This window comes from Cyanistes caeruleus, chromosome Z (assembly GCF_971803275.1).
Source record: "Cyanistes caeruleus chromosome Z, bCyaCae1.hap1.1, whole genome shotgun sequence".
Classification (NCBI taxonomy): Eukaryota; Metazoa; Chordata; class Aves; order Passeriformes; family Paridae; genus Cyanistes; species Cyanistes caeruleus.
The window spans coordinates 70205945-70226284 of record NC_141732.1 but is presented as its reverse complement, the minus strand read 5'-3'; the positions used below and the strand labels follow the sequence as shown (position 1 = coordinate 70226284).

Below are 20340 nucleotides of genomic sequence, written 5' to 3'. Positions count from 1 at the left end.
CAGATATTCAAAAAATATACAAAGACATACAGATTTTTCACTGGTCCCTGTTTTCTGTATTTGTTTTTTAAAACATAGCATATCTTTTTTCTAACTGGAAACTTCTACAATTCTAAAACCTATAGGAGATTTTGATAGGAGTTGTATTTCTTCCCAAAAATTCTCCTCATGGTTTTCTCATTTCCTGTGGATTGTCTAAAGTAATTAATCAATATACTGGTCTTCAGTAAATAGTTTAGACTAATTTACAGGTCTCCATGTAGAATCCTTGTTTAATAATAATTAATTTTTATTACAAGAAAAGTATTTTGAAGCTCATCAGAACATACTAACCAAAAAATACCTAAAAACCCCACCCCTTGAATGATTTTGCCTCTCAGGATGTTAGACTCACATTTTTACTTTCTTTGAAACTGGCTGAGAAGTATTTTATACTTCAAATCAAATTTTCAAGAAAAAAGCACCATCTTTTAAAAGGAGGATTTATATTAATAGAAATAAGCCGGTTAATAATTGTCTTCTCAATGAATCAGAGAAAATAAAGACTAGCTGTCTATCATTCTGCACCCTGTTATGTTGGATGTAACCTCTAATAGCATATGCTATTAATTTTCTATTTATCCCTTGACCTATTTTCCATCTTTTATGTGACCCTCTTTCTCAGGTCACTTGTCAGGTTTTTAATTTCATTGAAGAACTCATGATTTAGCCAATTCAGTCTTTCATTGAACTGCCTCTCTTTCTTTTGCTCAAGAGTAATTTGCGTGGGTGCCTTCATTTTGTTCCTTTAAGAGACTGCCAAGTTTCTTAAGCTGCAGTTATAAAAGAGTACTTCTGCCTGAATGTGAAAACAAACTAATAACCTGTCTCATCCCTCAGCTTTCTGCAAGGACAAAAATTAGTGGGAGCTCTCATTCAAACGCTGGTAGCACTGGGCTGTAATTTTGCCCTGCCAGATTTTCCCAGTGTATTGTGTGAGGTCTGCAAAGCTCAGCTTGTTTTTGTGTAACTGCGTGTTTGAGCACCACACGGGCATGAATTTCAAAGAACAATGGTGGTACTGGCACATTGGTGGTACTACCAATGCCTACAGCAAATTCCTGATATTGGGGCTCTATTTTAATAAGCGATCCTTGCAGGTATTTACTTCTGTGCATCTTTGTTACCCTGCATAATCCTTGTCTGCTTAATAGCAAACCTTGAAATTAACAAGTTCAGTGAAAGTTATGCAATGCAATGTTAACTGTTTTTCTTCCATCTGTGTTTAGTAGTTTGCAACTTTTGCATGTCAATACAGTCATTATTGAATGAAAAACATCAAACATACCCTGGACAGAACTTTGACTGAAACAACTGACTAAACACAAAGAAAACTAAAACTTGAAATAAACCAAAGCTGGAGAGTACTGAAATTCAAAGAGATGCTAGAAAGTATGAAAAATAAAGGCACATGATATTTGTGGTCCTTTATTGTCTAAGGTAACCAAAAATGTTGAGAATATTGCAAGTGTAACTCACAGCACCTCTGTGGACAACAGCACACCTTGCTGCATTTTACTTTGAATTTCTCTAATTTTCTGCTTCAAGTAAATACATTTCATATATTTGACAGGAATTTTTCTTTAGTTTTGTTTTACGATAAAAATCTGGAGAATCAGGTGCTGGGGTGTCCCTGTGCCTGGGCTGGATACTAGAGAGACCATAGAGATCTGCAGTTGGTACTGCAGAGGCCTTAAGGTTCAAACCAGCTCATGAAGAAACCCTGGAGTCTTTCCACAGAAACAAAGCAACCATTAGTTACCCTAGTTACATTAATAATAGTTACTAACTAAGTTAGTAACTAAGTTAGTTACATTTGGAGGAAGTCATCTGCATGGAAGGTTGAAGAAACATTCTTAGGAAACAAGAATTTTCCACATAAAGAGCAATGAAACAGGAGCACATTCATTTGGAGAGTATCAACAGACACAAATATACTTTCTGAAGAGACAGGAAGGAAGGCTGCCTCAGCACACAAGAACTAATGAATTCTGTTTATTCAAATTCCAACTTACTGAGAGCTTCCAACAGCTTGGGATAGAAGATTGTTTTGCCCTGAAGCTCACTGTAACAGAAAGCTGTGAGACAGAGGTCGCAATCGTGGATGAAAGGAAGATAAATTAAAACACTGTGGTGTAGGTGCTAAGGAGAAATTATCTAAATGCTATAGAGCAAGGAAGGTAGGGATCACAGGAGTCTCCATTGTGGTAAATCCAGCAGGTTTAGCTGAGAAATGCAGTAAAATCTGGATGGTTTGAAATACTTCAGCATAAAAGAAATAGCCTGTTATTCTATCTCATCTTCTCAAGATCAAAAATTTCAAGTTTTTCCCTTGTCATAGAGCTTCTGGCAAAGCTTGCTGCTCTCCCATAGTTTCTCTCAAATTATTCTACCTGTTCTTCAAGCGAAACACTCAAAAAAATGGATTAAGTACTTCAATTTAGTCATTAGCATTGCTGAAGAATAGAAGGAAAAATACCTATCTCAAGAACTGTACTCATCATAATATCTGACATATTTGTCCTCACAAATGGTAGGTTATTTTTTTTTTTCTAGTAAACCAGGAAGTAGACATATGTCTAACTCTGATAAAATATGCTTATCTACAAAGAATAACTGAAACATATGGCAAAACAAGAAGTCTTTCTTTAGCTAACAAAGTATGGTTTCAATGTGCAAACGAATTTCATACCTAGGTACTTGATGGGATAAACAGCAAACTGTATTTAACGTGCTTAACACTCTATCATCTTGTGAGCTGCTTTAGTCTATAGCTCCTTTTATTTTTGGAATTGGAATTGGTATTTAGTTTCTCATCTTATTATTGTGTGGCTATTTTTTCCTACCTACATTTTTAAGTCTCCATCCTTTCCCCTTATGTCATGTTTTATTTTTTTTTCATAGTATAATTTAAATTTTTAAATTGAAATACTATTTTAAAATATCTATCCTTGCAGCTCTACCACACCAATTTTATTTCATTTCTTTAATTTCAAGTCAATGTTTAAGTATGTTCATAAAAATCCTAGTACTTGCTACAGGGCAGACACAAACACAACTTCAGTTGTTACAATGTTGATGCTGAACTATTGATAACTACCGGTGGTCTGATTTTCCTACTAGTTTTGGTTTTACTCTAACATAAATTAATCCTGACCATGTATCCCTGGTCATCTATGAAAATGATATGCAACACAGCATAAAAGGATACAACCTATTCCCTACTGGCTGTATTAAATCAAGGTATTTAATAGTTAATGGTCTCTATCTCAAAGGCCTGCTGTGCTTTTAGAGAAAGAAATAAAACTGGGATGACATAATTTGTTTACAACAATGCTGTTAAGTTACTCATCTCCTTGTTGCCCTTTGTGATGTTTACAGTCAAGTAGTTGATTATGTTGTTTTATTTCTCTGCTTCAGAATTTAACAGTACCATCTTCATGTATTGTATTATTGTATATATATAATGTATATATATGTATATATATAATGTATTAACAGCATTCAGCAGCTCATAGAAGTCGACTTCTTTAATGAAAGAATAATTCACATCTATGCCCTTTTCACTTGCTGGAGGAAAAAAAATGTTGTTGTTGTTGTTCCTCTTACTGCTCTTATTGTAACAGAGCGACATTTCACATTTTCAAAATTGTCCCACTTTAGTCACTTCTCATGTCATGACTTGGGGAAGCTTGATATATAAGAAAAAATAGACTGGACGCTGTTAAGTGGAGGAAGATTTATTTGTATTCCAAGGATTTAAACAGGGATTAAATCCAGGAAGATAAATGTCCCCTTGAGGGACAGGATAGCAAAGCATGTAAGGATGTCCCTAAGGAAAACAAATACACTCAACACAAAAATGTGAACAGGACACACTGGCAATATTTACTGAGATAAACAAAATACAGTCATGGCACAAGCTCAGGCTCAAGCATTCATCTGTCCATACTATTTAACAGCTTGCAGACCCCTTGTCCACTTTTAAGCTGCTCAAAACAGCAGTCTTCCAGAGGGTGTACAGGAGTGTTTGAGAAGAAGCATTTACTGTTCCTTACAGACAGACTGTGACAAGGCCATAGTGTTTCAGAGAAAAGATAATTTAACTGTACGGATACAGAATGTGTGGTACCACAAGTTGTTGGGGCTAAGGAATTGTCCCTGGTTCATGTTATATCCCAAAATGCACACAGTGACTGTCTACCCACTGCCACTACCTTCTAATTAACCAGGGGTTTCTTTTATTTTGATTGCTCTAAGTATTCTGGATTAATTTGAGTCTTTTGCAATTCTCTTTTATTCAACATTTGCCATTTTACCTAGCTTCTGCTTTCTGACTTCTACTTACTTCTTATACTTGAGGTCAAAAAAGAGCTTACAGTTTATCTGGGCCATTGATTTATACACTGTATGTTGTGTATTTAAGGTGATACATATTTTCTTTTCATTTTTTCCTAGGCTGCCCTCCTGTGAAATAATATATATTGATTTTCAGAGCTGAAGTCTGCTAATTTGGAATCTGGTAGTTTTACTTTATGACTCTCTACAACTGCCTCAAAGGAGGGTGTAACCATGCGGGAGGGCAGTCTCTTCTCCCAGGCAGCAAGTGACAGGAGAAGAGGAAATGACCTGAAATTGTGCCAAAGAAGACTTGGGTTGGGCATAAGAAAGTTTCTTCGCTGAAGGAGTGATTAAGCATTGGACTAGGCTCCTTGGTGAAGAGGTAGAGTAACTGTTCCTTGAGGCATTCATAAAATGAGTACACGTGGCATTTCCTGGCATGGTTTAGTGGGCATGGTGGTATTTGATCAAAGGTTGGACTTAATAATCTTGGAGGTCTTTCCCAACCATAATGATTCTATAATTCCATGAATGTAACCTTCCTATGTGTACAAATGGTTATTTGGTAAAATGGTTCTCAACAGTTACAAGGTTAGAACAGAAAACTGTGAAATTTAACTGTTGGTGTTTGGCTTTGGTTTCTTCCACCTGTATACTAAGCAAAGTCTTTTTAATTCTATAGCTGCAGAAATGGGGGTGGAGAGCAAGGGATGATCTCTTGAGACTGAAGTCTATTACTGCTATTTGCCATTTTTCTGCATGCCAAAGGAATGGGATTAAGGGAATACCCTCAGGGTATAAAGTACTCTGATACGACTGAACTAATAATCTGATTACAGAATGAGCTGTGCACTGCTCAAGACACACTCAGTGAACACAATATGCACATGTATCGTCATCACAAAAACTGTGTCAGTACTTACAATATCACTTATTAGCAGCCTAGTCTACTATTAAAACATTCTTATTTTCCCCTAAAAATCCTTTTAGTACAGGAAACATAACACACTGCCCACTGGAAGAAGAAAAACAAGACTCTAATGAATCCTATCTAATTTTAGTCATGCAACCACACAAATACATTATAAGCATAAACCTTTTCACCACTGAAATGAACAAAATGTTAAAATGAGCTGAGCATACCCAGCTTCCTTAAAAATGGTTTCAAACAGCAAAATAATGTTCTAGGAAAGACTCAATACTTATTTGTATTTATGTAAGGAAAATTTCTTTAAGCATAAAACCACATTTTCTGGGAAAACCTACTTATTAAGTATGCATCCTGTTAGGGCATTAAATAAAATGATAGGAAAGGCTTTGGCAAATGATAAATTTATAAAATATGTAAAAGTGTTGGTCAGTGCAGGGTGTATATAACTGGATCCAGGGTTCTTTACCTACATCCTTATATTTCTTGAAGATTAATTTTATGATATTTTGTAAAGAGAAAAATATTTGGGATTAGTTTATATATTGGCTCTTTATAATTAATTGAGTAATTAAGATCTTTCAGCTTAACATTAAAGATAAAATTGCATGCAGTCTCAAATGGCACTTGGAAATCATGGTATCATAAGACAAGACAATGAAAGTCAGGGAACTGAAAGAAAATGTTTGTCCTTTAACAATAGGTGAGCTGGTGACTTTTAAAGTATCCCAACCTGATGTATTAGCTGACATATGCCAGACAACGTGTCATTTAACACGTATTAAGGAATTAAGAGACATCAGGGAGCTTTGGTTTCAATCAGATTACTTAAAAGGTTAAACTCTTTCTCAGTGAAGTCAAAACTTCCACTAATGTCATCTTTGTTTGGATTACATACCTCCTTCAATTCAAACTCCTAGAGAATATAAGGGGTTATCTCACACAGACACTAACAATTTTGGTAAAGTAACATCTTACTTCAGCTGGGCAATGTGAAATAGAAAAATGTCTTTAAAATAACGCAGAGTATAACCCAAATTGTGTATTAGAAATCCTAACAGTTTAGCTTGCAGAAATAGAAAAGCATGTAGAAAGATTACAAACCCAAGACCCTGAGATACATTCAAATCAAATGCCAAACAAAGAAGTAAAAAAAGGAAGTTTTGATTTTGGCTATTCATTGTAATTTCTTCATTTGTAGTCTACTTTTATACTTCTATTTGAGTGTTCTACTGTATCTTAAAATAGCCAAAATAAGAATAGCTGTGCACATGAAATGTACAGCACTGTCTAAAGAAAAAGAGTTACAAAACCAAGAAAAGGTTGTATTTGAATATGAAAACTGAAGTTAGGTAACAGTTTCCACTTTAGTGAACAACTGTCGCTGAGAGACAATCCTAGACAATTTACTCCCAAGCAAAAGCTGATTTTGCCACCTGGTTTCTTGCAGGTCAAGCAGCTGGCAGTTAGTTTAAGTAACCAAAGAAAACCCAGAATCTAACAAGACAATGAGCAGCTGCCACTGAGACTTACAACTTCTTAAGTAAGATTTGAGATAAAATAGTATAATACCTTAAAGAAGTAAAGCAACTTCTGAATTAAGTGACAACTGGGAAAATTACAGAAAGTGATCAGAACAGCAAACCTGGGAACACACAGAAAAAAAAAAAGAAGAGCTAAGTGTACTTCCAAGTTACATGATTTCCAAGTTCTCCAGACTCATAGGACATTTATGGAACAAAGGCAAGAACTTGTTAACAGGGATTATATACCCTTGGTGAGCAGATGATCTCCTGGCCACTGGCCACTCAATTATCCACACCCCAGAGTGACAGCCTGGACAATAGGGTCAACATCCATGTGTGCATTCAAAGCTGAGTGAGAAAAAGTAAGCTTTTAACTCTGAAAGACTGAGGCATTCCACCTCTTGTTGATCACAACCCCCTTAATTACAGGGGTGTATGGTTAAAATGCCACCTCCTTCAGAAATAACCCATTTGCCTTGGAAAAAATGACCCAGAAACACCAATTTACGTGAATCCTTTCTTAGATGAGTAAGTATAAAACAATTTTGATTCACACTTCGTTCTTAGAATTACATAGAAAGCTCTTTTGAAACAGAAATTGAGTTACAATCTTCATACTTAAAGAAGGCAGCTGCTAGTACTCAATCCCTCACAGACATAATTAACCATAACACTGACAATATCTCAAGTATATTTACATGTAATCACCTTCTCATCAACATACACAGCAGCTTGGATTTTAATTCCAATCAATCGTGAAATCACTTAATGAAAATTAAATGTTGAACTCTTGAGTTTTTCTTAACCTTTAAGTCCCTTCTTAGCAACTTCACTTTCCCTATGTTTAGCATACTTCTCTGAGCAAAACTTTGCTTATATGCATACCCTCCACAGTCACTGTGCACTGATGAATTTCCAAGCTTGCTTCTTTCTCTCTCCTGCTGCTATTTACCCCTCCTTTTTTTTTTTGCTTTTGTTTTCTTTTTTTGTTGTTGTCTCTGATTAACCTATTCATCCCATTTATCTCACAGCTAGATAGAAGAAATATGTTTTCCATGACTTAAGAATCATTAATGCAGTTTCTGGATAGATAAGAAGTGAAATCAATTGGAAACAGGTCTAACTTTCTAGTATCATTGCAGCCAAATTTCCTGTTTGAGTCACAAAGCAATACCACTATGGAATACAGAAATAATAGTGCAAAAGACTACAGCAACATGACCAAAGCTTTTTTTTTTTTTTTTTTTTTTTTCCCTACCAAAGCCTCTACTAAGTCAAAAACTTTGTTACTGTGAAAAAAAACAAACCTGCTTTTGTGAAACATTGGTGACCATCAATACAGTGCCAGAAAAAGAGATATATATACTCTTTAAAACTTGAAGGTGACTCTGCAAAACTATTTCTTACTGTCTTACTGTAAAGTTATATAACAGTGTCTACATGTTAGAAATCTCTATCTTGCTAGCATGGTGGTGGAACTGAAATTAGAAATGAAAAATGTACAACTATTTAGTGCATCTGAAAATCAGATGCACTAAAAAAGCCTACTCAACCAAAAGCCTATGCACAGACCTGGCAACAAATACGCATCCCCTAATTTTCCCGTAACTGCAGAAGAAAAAGTATTTCTTTGCAATGGAAAGAAACCCTAATGGAAACAAGCATTTCTGAATTACTGCTAACCTACTGAAATAATGTCAAAGAAATAATAGCCAGACTAGTCTATAAAAGAACACCTGCACATTTATGGATTCCATTGAGTAAGAAATTTTCCACTGAGCAGTGTATGGGATAGAAGTATCTTTATTTTACCATAGTTTTGATCAGAAATACTATTTTCTTTGTTGATATTTACAAAGTTTAACATGAAAACATAAACATCCTGAAAAAAGCCAATGGAAACAGTTTTGCTGCCACATCTGATCAGAAACAAAATGCACTATAAATCATCATAATCATAGAAAAAACATTTCCATTGAGCTTTATTTATCTCTTATGTTTTTTTAAAAATTTCTGTTACAAGGTTGGAGTTTGAAATCTTCTACATATTCATACATAACAAATACATAAAAAACTGTCTCTGTCTTCTGAAGCGACCAAATAATTTTGAAAGAAATAGTTAATAAATTAATCTGCTCAGCATAATACAGTAAACTTATTTATAAAATTGCTAAACATAATAAAAGACACTTTTCTGTTTCCTATTCTTCACATTTTGTAGCATTTCAATTAGAACTTTTAGAAATATTTAATGAAGAGATTAAGTAGTCTTTGTAACTGCAACTTAAGAAAAAGATTTTACCCTTGACACAAAAATTCTATGTATAAATTCTATTGTGTACCACAATATACTATGCTTTAATTAACAGGAAAAAATCAATGTTTAATTTAACTCTTTTTAGACCTACAAGGAACAGCAAGATTTTGTGTGTAATTGTATGTCTATTCATTAATTTCTCGTAAAAGTCTTCAGCTAATTTGCAGCTAAATTTAACAAGAGGTGAACAAAAGCCAACAAATGAGATAATTCTTAATGATAGTTAATTTCTCATTATGTCTGCATAGCTGAAAACTACTGAATTAAACTCATGGCACTGATAAAGCTCAACATAAATATTCTTACTTCAGTTATACTTTGTCAGTATTCTTTAAGACATAATTAGAAGGTCACACAATTTAAATTACAGAAAATGTAATTATTTAAATAACAGAGACTGAACATGTAGTCATTTAGAATAGTTATAGAACCTCATGAATCACACCTGAATTAAGAATTTTAGGGGCTAAGACAAAGGTACACATCCTGACATCAGACTAAGGGACTGCAGATTATGGCAAGTGGAATTTCAGTGATTCAATTTAGTGAAAAGCAGCTGTATTAAATTTGGAAATTACTTCATGAGTAGACAGTACAGTTTAACAGTGCTGAAACTGAGGTTTTGCATCCTAACTTCTCCCTGTTCCTCTTACTTTTGATTTTGTTTGACCCTTCCCACCCTCAGTAATGGAGTTTCAACACCGTAACTCAGTGCCCGAGATAAAATACCCATACAATCTCAAGATTAAACATTTAATGAGTTAAACAGCTTCTTGTTTTCCCAGGATAGTTTTCTGACATTTTAGCGAGTTTGGGAAATAGAAACAAGTTAGGGGATTTCCCATTCCTACCCTGAAATGTTTTTACTCTTATGTTGAAAGTTGTTAACGTGTCTATATCCATTTCACGCAATGTCTTATTAGCATATTTTTAAAAAATACACTCTTTATTCATTAACTTCTAGCCTGCATCAAAGTTCCAGGATCTATTCATACCTTCAGGGATATTAATGAAGGCAAAATATTTTTATTTAATAAGTGTTAAGAAAAGAAATCTGGAGATGTAGAGAAATTTGTAATTTGAAGAAGCAATCCTGAAAGTACTATTGGGAACTAGGTAACAGCAAAACACTCAACTTTGCCAAGTAAAATACATGCTAGAAACGTCACTGTAATGTGGCCATTTTGGGACAAGAAAGTAATGTTCCCTCCTTAATGGGTCCAACTGAGCTGCACTTTGAGGTGATTGTGTATTCCTCGTCAGACAACACTTTCAAAATGACAAATTTCACCTCACTTAAGCACATGCCTATCTATAGCTGAGCTTGTGGCTCAGTGGGGGTCTCTACACAGTCAGTGAAGAGAAACAGGCTCTTAAAGAAGGTGACTCATCTTACCTATTTTAAATAAAGAAATTTCACTGAGCTATTTCTTACTGACTATGAATAAAGAGCCTAGGCAGGCTGTTATAAGTACCCACACTTTGAAGAACTGCAGTCACAGGAAGAAGTGGGAAGGCATTGAGTATCAAATAATAAAAAACTGGGGGACAGGCAGAAAAAGAGATAGTAACTAAGTCTCATGACAGACAACTGCAAAGACCCCACTGCCATGGTGCCACGGCCAGAGATATTTTTCAGTATAACAGGTTGGTCAGAGTTCCATCCAACTTGGCCTTAAACACTTCCAGAGACGGGACATCCAAACTTCTTTGGGCAATCAATCCAGTGCCTTACCACTCTCACAGTAAAGAATTTTTTCCTAATATCTAGTTTAAACCTAATCTCTATCAGTGTGAAATCATACCCCTTTGTCCTGCCACTCTGTGCTCTTGTCAATAGCTGCTCTCCATCTTTCTTGTAGGGCCTCCTCAGATGTTGGAAGGCCATGATTAGTTAGCCCTGAAACCTTTTGTCCTCTAGGCTGAACAACCCTATACATCTTAGCGTTTCCTCACAGCTGAGGTGCTCCACCCCTCTCATCAATTTGGCAGCCTCCTCTGTGCTCACTCCAGCAGGTCCCTGTCCCTTCTATGCAGGGACCCCAGCTTGGATGCTCCAGCTGGGTCTCAGCAGAGCAGAGCAGAGGGGCAGAATCCCCTCCCTCCCCTGCTGCCCACGGGGCTCTGGATGCAGCCCAGGACACGTTTGGCTCTCTGGGCTGTGAGTGCCATGGCCAGGGCATGTCCAGCCTCTCACCCACAGCACCCCCAGGTCCTTCTGGGCAGGGCTGCTCTTAGATCTCTTGATCTCCCTGTCTTAACAATTTAACATCCAAATGCTACATGGCTGTGTACTGCAGTGGCATTTCCAGTCATAGACTTCTCAAACTTTTCTATCTCCTTGTATATGCTCTGAAGACGTAAGACAGAATTTTGTTTCCTTTCTCTTCGCAAAGCAACATAAAGAAGGTTCAATAGAGCAAGTACTATGGAATTTTATGTCATGTTAGTACAACAGAAATGCTTACACTGAATGTATTTTAAGCATTAGCTACACCAAGAATAAATGCAAAATTATTTCCATCTTACACCTTTCACTTCCTTGCCCTCTTCCCCTTTCCTAGTCACATCTACTTCCACCAGCCAGAAAACCCTAGAATTTTGCAGCTGTTCTTTCTGCAGAATAATTATGATTTTGCATTGAGCTCTAGCAGAGTACATGATCCTCACGGTGCAAAGACTTGAAACAATATATTCCAGACTATGATTTGCTTTATATTTGGTAGCATGAACATATCCCTGATAGTTAATCAAGCAACTATGTTAGTATATTCTATATTTCAGTGCATCTGTCACTGTTGCCTATTCGTAAAAACTGGTAGAGCAGACATTTTCATAGTGTGTTACAGAACAGTTCAAACATTATGGTGCAAAACTTCATAATGCACAAATCAGGATGCAACATTAATATTTTTATTTCACATATTGTACTCATTAGACAAGAAGCCAAAATAGTTTTTGCAATCAAATTAATACCTATGGTATTAATTCAATAAGAACTTCTTACATCAAAGCAATTCCTATTAAAAAACAATGCAGAATCATAATCATATAAATAGTCAGCCCAATCTTTGCTGGTTGAGTCTACTGTTTTATTTTAACAGAAGGTTTTGGATGGTGCAAGTACAGTATTTGTAAGAGTAAATGCTCACATAAATCATGTTTTTTGAGTTAATATAATTAGCATTAAAATAATATAGATGATAATTGCCTTTGCTTCTCTTTTCTTGCTCAAGAGTTTTTTTGCTTCACTAGCTTTTATGTGAGTCTTGATAGTGGCTTGGTAACCTGTACAATGGCTGTTTGAATCTTGGCTATTATTTTATTTTGTCTCCTTCTTCCTAAGTAATGTTGAATATTCAACATCTTGTGTTCAAATATATAGGCTGAAACAAAAGACCTCAGTTGGCCCTAATATACAACCAAATAATTCTGAAGTAATACACTACATTTACCTGAGGCAAATGTAATTAAGCAAGAAGGAAAGCAACCTTCCAGAAAGAAAGTAGATGAGATTATCAGGCACCAGACTTGAGTAAATTACTTTTCTTTCTTTCTTTTAGTTTTTTCTTTCTTCTTTTTTGATTTTTTTTTTTAAAGTGAATGACTAAAATGTTGTAAAAGCAAAAAAAAAACTCTACCTTTTCTCCACAGTTGAACAGTGACCAGTGACCTAACAGCTACCTATAATAAAAATAGCCACTAAAATAAAATAGCCACTGCAGTCATAAATCACAATTTTTATATCAAGAAGTAGATGTTGTAAAATTAATTTAAAGTATCACCATAAATTCTAAATAATGACTCCTTATCAGTATCATAGTAGATTGTCAATATTTGAGGATGAACATGTATCTTTGAATTACCATTATCAGAAAATTATATCTTTATATGCTTCATTTGCATCAACAAAAAATTTGGTGCAATAGAAGCACATCTTTAAAGAAAAAGAGTTTTTGATCAGTGCCTAATATGCATTTCAGAGCTTCACTTGAATTCTAGTTCTAGTATGGTACATGTTTCTGGTCTGAATATAGCCCAGAAACTGGGAATATCATCAGGTAACATTGCTGCTGAATAGCAAGTCTCAGATCATCAAGAAGTAACAAACATACAAATTACACTCATTTAAAGTGCACTACAAATACATACACGTACAGGTGGAGTGGAGTAGAAAAATGTTTTTTGTACATAAAGACAAAACTAGTTAAAATATATAATATATAAGATACTTAAAATTTTTCTTAAAAATTTTTTAGTATTTTGCATAAGGCTTGCATTTTCTTTTCTAGATACGTGAGGGGGCATTTTTTTGCCATTCTTGTTCATGTAGTGGCAATGGAACAGATAAATAACCACAGCAAGACATTCTCCCTTCATTACCCACATAAAATGCATGCCAAATTATTCAAGGCATTTGTCAGTGTGGTTCAACACCCTGATACCTGGCCATTTCCTCTACAGAAACTACAAATTTTGCTTTGGATGAGTGTTCCCATGTCTAAAGAAATTTGTTCCTCCTTTTTTATTTCATCAGAATAGCTACACAGAAGTACGAGATGTTCTGAGGCCATACCCACTATAGATGCCCTTCTCCTGTCATTTTCCTGCTTTTGTACAAGGCTTCGTCTTTTCTTTACAAAAGAACAATGAGACAAAACTCTTTTACAAGGACATCTCAAATGCATATAAGTTGTGATATGTACACTTTGTCTTCAAATTTATAAATATTTTCCATGCTTTACAATATGCAAATACTTTCAAACTTGATATTAAGTGATTTTTAAATAGGAACATTTATAAGGTCTCGTAACAGTGCATCGGCTTTGTTTCTACGCGCACCACTTTTCTTTGTGCTTCTATAAACGTGAGCGTGTAGCACAGAATCAGGACGCCTTCACACTGGCTTTAACTAACTCATTAAGCACATAACCTTCAGGAAATACTTCTTCAGAAGTCTATAAAAATAAGTAGTCACCTTTTCAGTGTCTTGGGCTCTTCTTGGAGGCTCTGAGCTCTCAGCTGCTCTGCATCATGCACATGAGCTCTCTTATATGTTACCATCTTGGATTGTGTTTCAGAAGGCTCTGAAATCTGCTGTCATTCTGTTGCAAGTCATTCTGATGTGGCACTAAATTTTCAAATGCTAAAATTAAACATCAAGCAATGAAGAATCAGAAATAGTAATAAAAAATATTAAAATATGATAATTTTAAGAACATTGTTTCAAACTGTTTTTCTGTGTTAATGTACACAGAAAAACCTATAAACATGTTCAAACTGAAAATCAGGACTAGATCCATAGAAAAGAACTTAGAGATTTGAACCTGAATGATAGCAAACTTTGTTTAGTTGAGAGAAACTAATTGCTCTGTACTGCTCCCTCTGGAGAGGGAGTTCAGAGGGAGGTGCTGTGCTCTTTTCACTGGTATCCGGTAAGAGGACAATGTGGGAATAGAACCATAAATTTGTAAAATGGCTTATGTTGGGAGAGACCTAAGAGATCACCTAGTTTCAAGCCTCCTGCCCCTGGGCATGGACACCTTCAACTATACCAGGTTGTTTAAATTCCCATTCAGCCTGGACTTGAGCATTCACAGTGATGGTGCATCCACAGCTTCTCTGGGTGACTTGTTCAGGTACCAGCCTCACAGTAAAGAATATATTCCCAATACCTAATCTAAACCTACTCTCCATCAGTTTGAAGCAACTGCCCCATGTCCTGTCTTGTCCAATTCCATGTTGTCTTGGGCAACCCAAAATGTTATTGTGATTCATATCTATCCATGCCCCATAAAAGCCTTACAGTCTCTTTATGATCCAGTGCTGCAGCCAGAGCAGGAGGAATCCTGAGGTGGGGGTTGTGGGGAGCGAAGAATAGTGCTGCTTGTATCCTTTTTTAATTTGGAGCGTGGAAGCAGGGAGCTCTCTTTTGTGGAAGCATTTGCAGAAGGTGAAGTGCTCCGCTTTGGAGATGGTTGCTTCAGGTGGTTGGGTGTTTTGGGGGGGCTTGCAATAGCAGACACTCAGAAAAAGCGTATTTCACAAGCAAAAACTGTATTGGAGTGAATTTTGCAAGCCCTGTCAGCAGCATGGAGCTTGAGTGAGCGTCTGGGGCCAGGGGAGAGGCAACAGGCCAGCTCTTTCCCCTGGACACACCAGCTGCTTGGCAGACAGCAGCAACACTGGTGGAGTCCTGCACATGGCAGGAGGAGGCAGCGGGAGGCAGAGCTGACCCCACATGGGACAGCAAGTCTTCACCTACCACTAGAACTGCTCCATATCGCCTACCTTCTCATCAGGGTATGCTGCCATCATTTCCCTTTGTCTCCCGGACTGTGTTGCTGCCTGCAGAGGCCACCATCTTGGGGCAGGGTTTGCCGCCATCTTTTCCCTTTGTCTCCCCTCACACTGTCACCTGCCTGATGGGGGCACCATCCCAAAAAAGGTATTTCCAGAAATAGAAAAACCTATTTTTGGTTTTTCTTGGTTCTCGGGGAGTGTGCATTGGAAATTTTGTATCTAGTGATTATTTACTGGGTTTTGCCTGTTGCAGTTTCATTTGCTAGCAAACAGTTATTTTTTCACTTACACTTGCTCATATTTGTTTTCTCCTTATTTGTGGAAAGAAATTGCTTAAACCTATAAAGGGGGCAACTCATTTTAGAGTGTTCCCCTTTACACTGTCTTAAACTGAGACACCAGCTCTTGTAAATAGCTGCTTTCCATCTTTCCTGTAGGCTCCCCTCAGGTACTAGAAGGCCACAAACTAGATGGCCCTGAAGCCTTTTGTCCTCCAGGCTGAACAACAGCAGTTCTCTGTCTTTCCACTCAGTAGAGGTGCTCCAGTCCTCTAATAACCTTGGTGTCCCTCCTCTAGCCTCCTCTGTGCTGGCTCCAGCAGGTCCCTGTCCCTCCTGTGCAGGGACCCCAGCTCTGGATGCTCCAGCTGGCTCTCAGCAGAGCAGAGCAGAGGGGCAGAATCCCCTCCCTCCCCAGCTGCCCACGGGGCTCTGGATGTAGCCCAGGACACGTTTGGCTCTCTGGGCTGTGAGTGCCATGGCCAGGGCATGTCCAGCCTCTCACCCACAGCACCCCCAGGTCCTTCTGGGCAGGGCTGCTCTGGGTCTGTTCATGCCCAAACTAGGTTGATTGCAGGTGTTGCCCCACCCAGGTGCAGCACCAGCACCTGGTCTTGTTATACGTCATGCGATTCCCATAGGCCCATTCCTCCAGCTTGTACAGGTACCTCTGGGTGGCATCCTGTCCTCCAGGTCAAACCACCTCAGCTTAGTGTCATCTGCAAACTTGCTGAGGGTTCACTTGATCCTTTGTCTATGTCATTAATGAAGATATTAAATTACAGTTGTCCCAGAAGGACCCCTGAGGGACACTACTTGTCACTGATGTCCATCAGCTGACCACTGGACATGACTGTTAAACCCATTCCTTACCTATATTGTCCACCCATCAAACCCATGTCTCTCCAATTTCAAGAGGAGGGTGTGGAGGATCATGTCAAAGGCTTTACAGAAGTCCAGATAAATTAAATCTGTAACCCATACCTCAATCCACTGATGTGGTCACTCCATCATGGAAAGTCAATAGTTTGATCAGGCAGGACTTACCCTTGGAGAAGCTGTGCTGGTTGTCACAAATCATTTCCTTGTCCTCCAAATGTCTCAGCACAATTGCTAGGAGAATCTGTTCCATGATCTTTCCAGGCACAGAGGTGAAGCTGACAGGTTAGTTTCCAGAGTTTGTTCTTTCTGTTCTTTTCAAAAATAGGTATGTTTTTCTTTTTGTCATATCAACTGACTGCCATAATCTTTCAAATATCATGGAGAGCAGCTTGGGAACTTCATCAGGCAATACCTTCAGGACTCTGGGATTCATATCATCAGGTCCGATGGACTATGAAGACTCCATTCATGTCCAGTGCGGTACACAGTCCTCTTTTCATCTTTTAATCTCTCTTCAATCTTCCCCAATGACCAGCATAAAAATAATGTGAGAACCTTGTTCATCCTGATGAACTTAAGTCTTGGAACTAAACTCCGAATGAGACTCTTGGTTATACTTTCTTTGAATAAAATAGTAATGAAAGACTGAGGATGGGTGAAAAATTTTATATTGTAGTAGGGAGGAAATACAAGCTTTAATATCAACACACTTTTTATGGTTTATGTGTGAGAATCTTCAAAGAACACAGAAGCTAGAAAGAGAAGTTAAATGAGAATTAAAGAAATCACTGCTAGGCAATATGGCCTGGTAACTCTTGTTTAGTCTACTTCTTACAACATATTTTATTGTGGGATCTAGGATCTTGGTATAAATATTACGATCTCTAGAAAAGTAAAGACTGAGTGTATCTACAGAACACTTCACTCCCAACTTGAAAGCAATCTTGGTTTTTCTGACAATTTTTATTAATAATTTTTGGCAACTTCCACATTCTGTTCAATTTTACTTCTCTATAATAAAATTCATAACCTGGCATATGGAATGTACACAACTGCTGATGAAGCAGCAGCCCTCTTGTTATTATCTGGAAGCTGGAAAAAGATGAGGAAGAGTAAAATTGTGTTTCAATAGAGTAGTTCAGGGAATATAGGGCATAACCAGTCTGTAGGTTCATGTTTACTAATATTTGCTAATTGTAACCAAATAAAATAAATTCTAGTAGCAAGCATACAATACACTGATGCATGTTTATTATACATAAAAAAAATTAATGCTTTTTCTTCCAATCATAGTATTTCAGATTTTTACTAACATAAAAAAACTGTATTATTAAGTAAACTGTTTACTATAAAATGGCATACATCATACCTTCCATAATTTAAATATTAGTTAAGGTGTGTTCATCCATTTAATATTACTAACATCCTTTCACTGATGCACTGAAAGGAATAGTAAGTGCTTGCAGTTTTAACTTCCCTTGTCAATCAGGCCAAGGTCAGGGACCTATATATTCATGAAATCAAACACCTGAGGGAGCAAGGGGGAAGAGAAATATTCACAATTTTAATTCCAAGGAGTGATGAGAGGAATGCTCTTTTTTCTGAGAAATTCTTGTGATTTGCTTCTGACAGAAGACAAATTTCCTTACTGAAGACAGGGTACAATTTTTGTGAGAGATGGACAAATTGAATATGCTGGCAGACTGTCTGAATTTTGCTTTCTGAAGTGCTTTTGAAATGATGGCTTTTTCATTATGGCAATGACATAGAGATTTTTTTTGAGTATGTGTAATTACATAAATTCAAGGGCTTGTAATTATAAATCTATTTATACTGAAATTGTTTCTAATTTGATTTATTTTTTCCTATTTCTGTCATGATCTAATATCTTGTTTTGATGTTTTCTCCTGTTATTAAAAAGAATAAAAATACAATCAAAACTCCTTCTCTGAATGCCCTTACCTTTGAACTGAACAAACAGAGCAAATCAAAATTATTTCCACGAGTCTACAGCCATAGAATCCATCATAAAAGGAAACCTCCTGCTTGAAGGTGATGGAAAAGTAGAGTTTCATGCACCCAGAACTGGGCTAAAATCTAAGTTGTGTTTTCAAGATATTCTAAGTTTGAAACAACAAAACAGTAACTGTGTGGTTCATCATTACTTCAAATCTGAAATACTGTCTGTCAAGCATGCAAAAGAAGACTGAGAATGAAAACTACTGTGGCATTCAATGCAAATAATTTCACAGTCTCAATGAAAATGGCTTCTACTTAGAAGAATACTTAGAAAATTAGAGAAGGTTTAAAGTAGGAAATTAATAAATATTTACAAAACAAAACAAAAAAAATCCTGCAATTTCCTATAATGTTTTGTACAGACCTTTTATTATTTAACACTGGAAATCCTATTATTTCCTAATCTTCTTGCTCTCTTGAAAGTGTAGAGCCATATAACAAGAAAAAAAATGTAGAATCATGTATGATCTATTGCATAAGTGTATTTCTTAGTGCACCTTGTGTACTTTGTGTACCTACAAAAATAATTTGTCCCTTCTACTGTGCTTGATGAAAATTGTAGCCTTCTCACACAAAACATATATCAATCCATAAACATTTTGTATTCATGCCTATTGTGGCTTTCTGCTCAGATTCTGGAATTCAGATTTAATCACTTTTCTTTAACTTTTATATTTCCCTTTTTTTAATCTCATTGATCAAATATGGGGTATGTATTTTTTAGACATACTCAATTTTAGGACAGTAATATCATGAAGTTTATATTGTACTGGTGGAAATGTAGGGCAAGTAAAGAAATTAAGAGCAAAAGAAATTACTTACTTGTATTGTTTTGCAGATATTGGAGGATTCGGTTTATTGGTTGACTAAGAATAGTGTTAAACTTAAATATGACATGCTAACTCAAAAAATACTGCCAATATGAAAACATATACAAAGCAAATTACCAGAAATACAATGAGGAAAGCAAAATGGATGGGTTCAAATTAATAACATTGTAAACATATAAAAACATGGTGAAGGAAAATAATAAATTTAAAGCTTATTGGCCAGTACACAAAACATAGGAAAAACTGTTTGCTGCAACAGAGGAGTAGTGTTAAACACTAAAACGCCTGAATCAACTCATATAAACAAGTTCACTGGATTAATAAGTAAAATAGGATCAGTATGGACTGGGACTTGTCAGCTAAGTAGGAAAGCACAGGATTTTTAAGACTACAATACTGATTGGGGGACAAGGATGGTGACAGGCACTGTGACATACTGTGGGAGACCAAGAACAAGAAGCAAAAAGTGATGTAAATCAGGTAAATTACACAGTGGTGCACTGCTGAGGTAAAAGTTTCATGGATATTTTCAGTGACTCCAGTCAGGAAACCCACAAGAGGAGAAAAAGCTCCTGATTTACTCCTCAGGAAAGTACAGGACATGATCCAACTTCATATTATTAAGGAACTAATCTACAACTGTGTCCATCATAGTCTTCATTTCATGCCCAACACAAAAAAAATTATATATCCACCAATCTAGGGTTTAATTTCAAGAAAGAAATAATCAGCTGAGTGACTTTGTAAAAATTTTGTGAGTGTCATGAAGACTTTTTAGTGCCGCCATGAGAAGCTATCAGAAAATAAAACAAAACAAAACAAAAAACCTAACAGAAGGAGCTTTCTTTACAGAGGTTATATTGGAAAATCTGTTTCA

General features: G+C 36.5%; 1 protein-coding gene across 11 annotated transcripts in view; it reads right to left on the bottom strand.

The window, feature by feature from the left end:
• Window positions 1-20340, bottom strand: part of PRLR (prolactin receptor) — a 152458-nt gene that overhangs the window by 96734 nt on the left and 35384 nt on the right. For 2 of the 11 annotated variants that reach the window (XM_086867672.1, XM_086867673.1), the window contains 2 exons: window positions 16780-17366; window positions 14130-14297 (listed from right to left, as the gene is read on the bottom strand). The exons of 5 other annotated variants lie outside the window; for them this stretch is intronic. The gene's annotated coding sequence lies outside the window, so the exon portion shown is untranslated. Of the gene's footprint in view, window positions 1-14129; window positions 14298-15442; window positions 16094-16779; window positions 17367-17983; window positions 20259-20340 lie in introns of those variants that run through there. 4 more of the 11 variants (XM_086867678.1, XM_086867677.1, XM_086867675.1 and 1 more) reach the window with 3 other exon arrangements.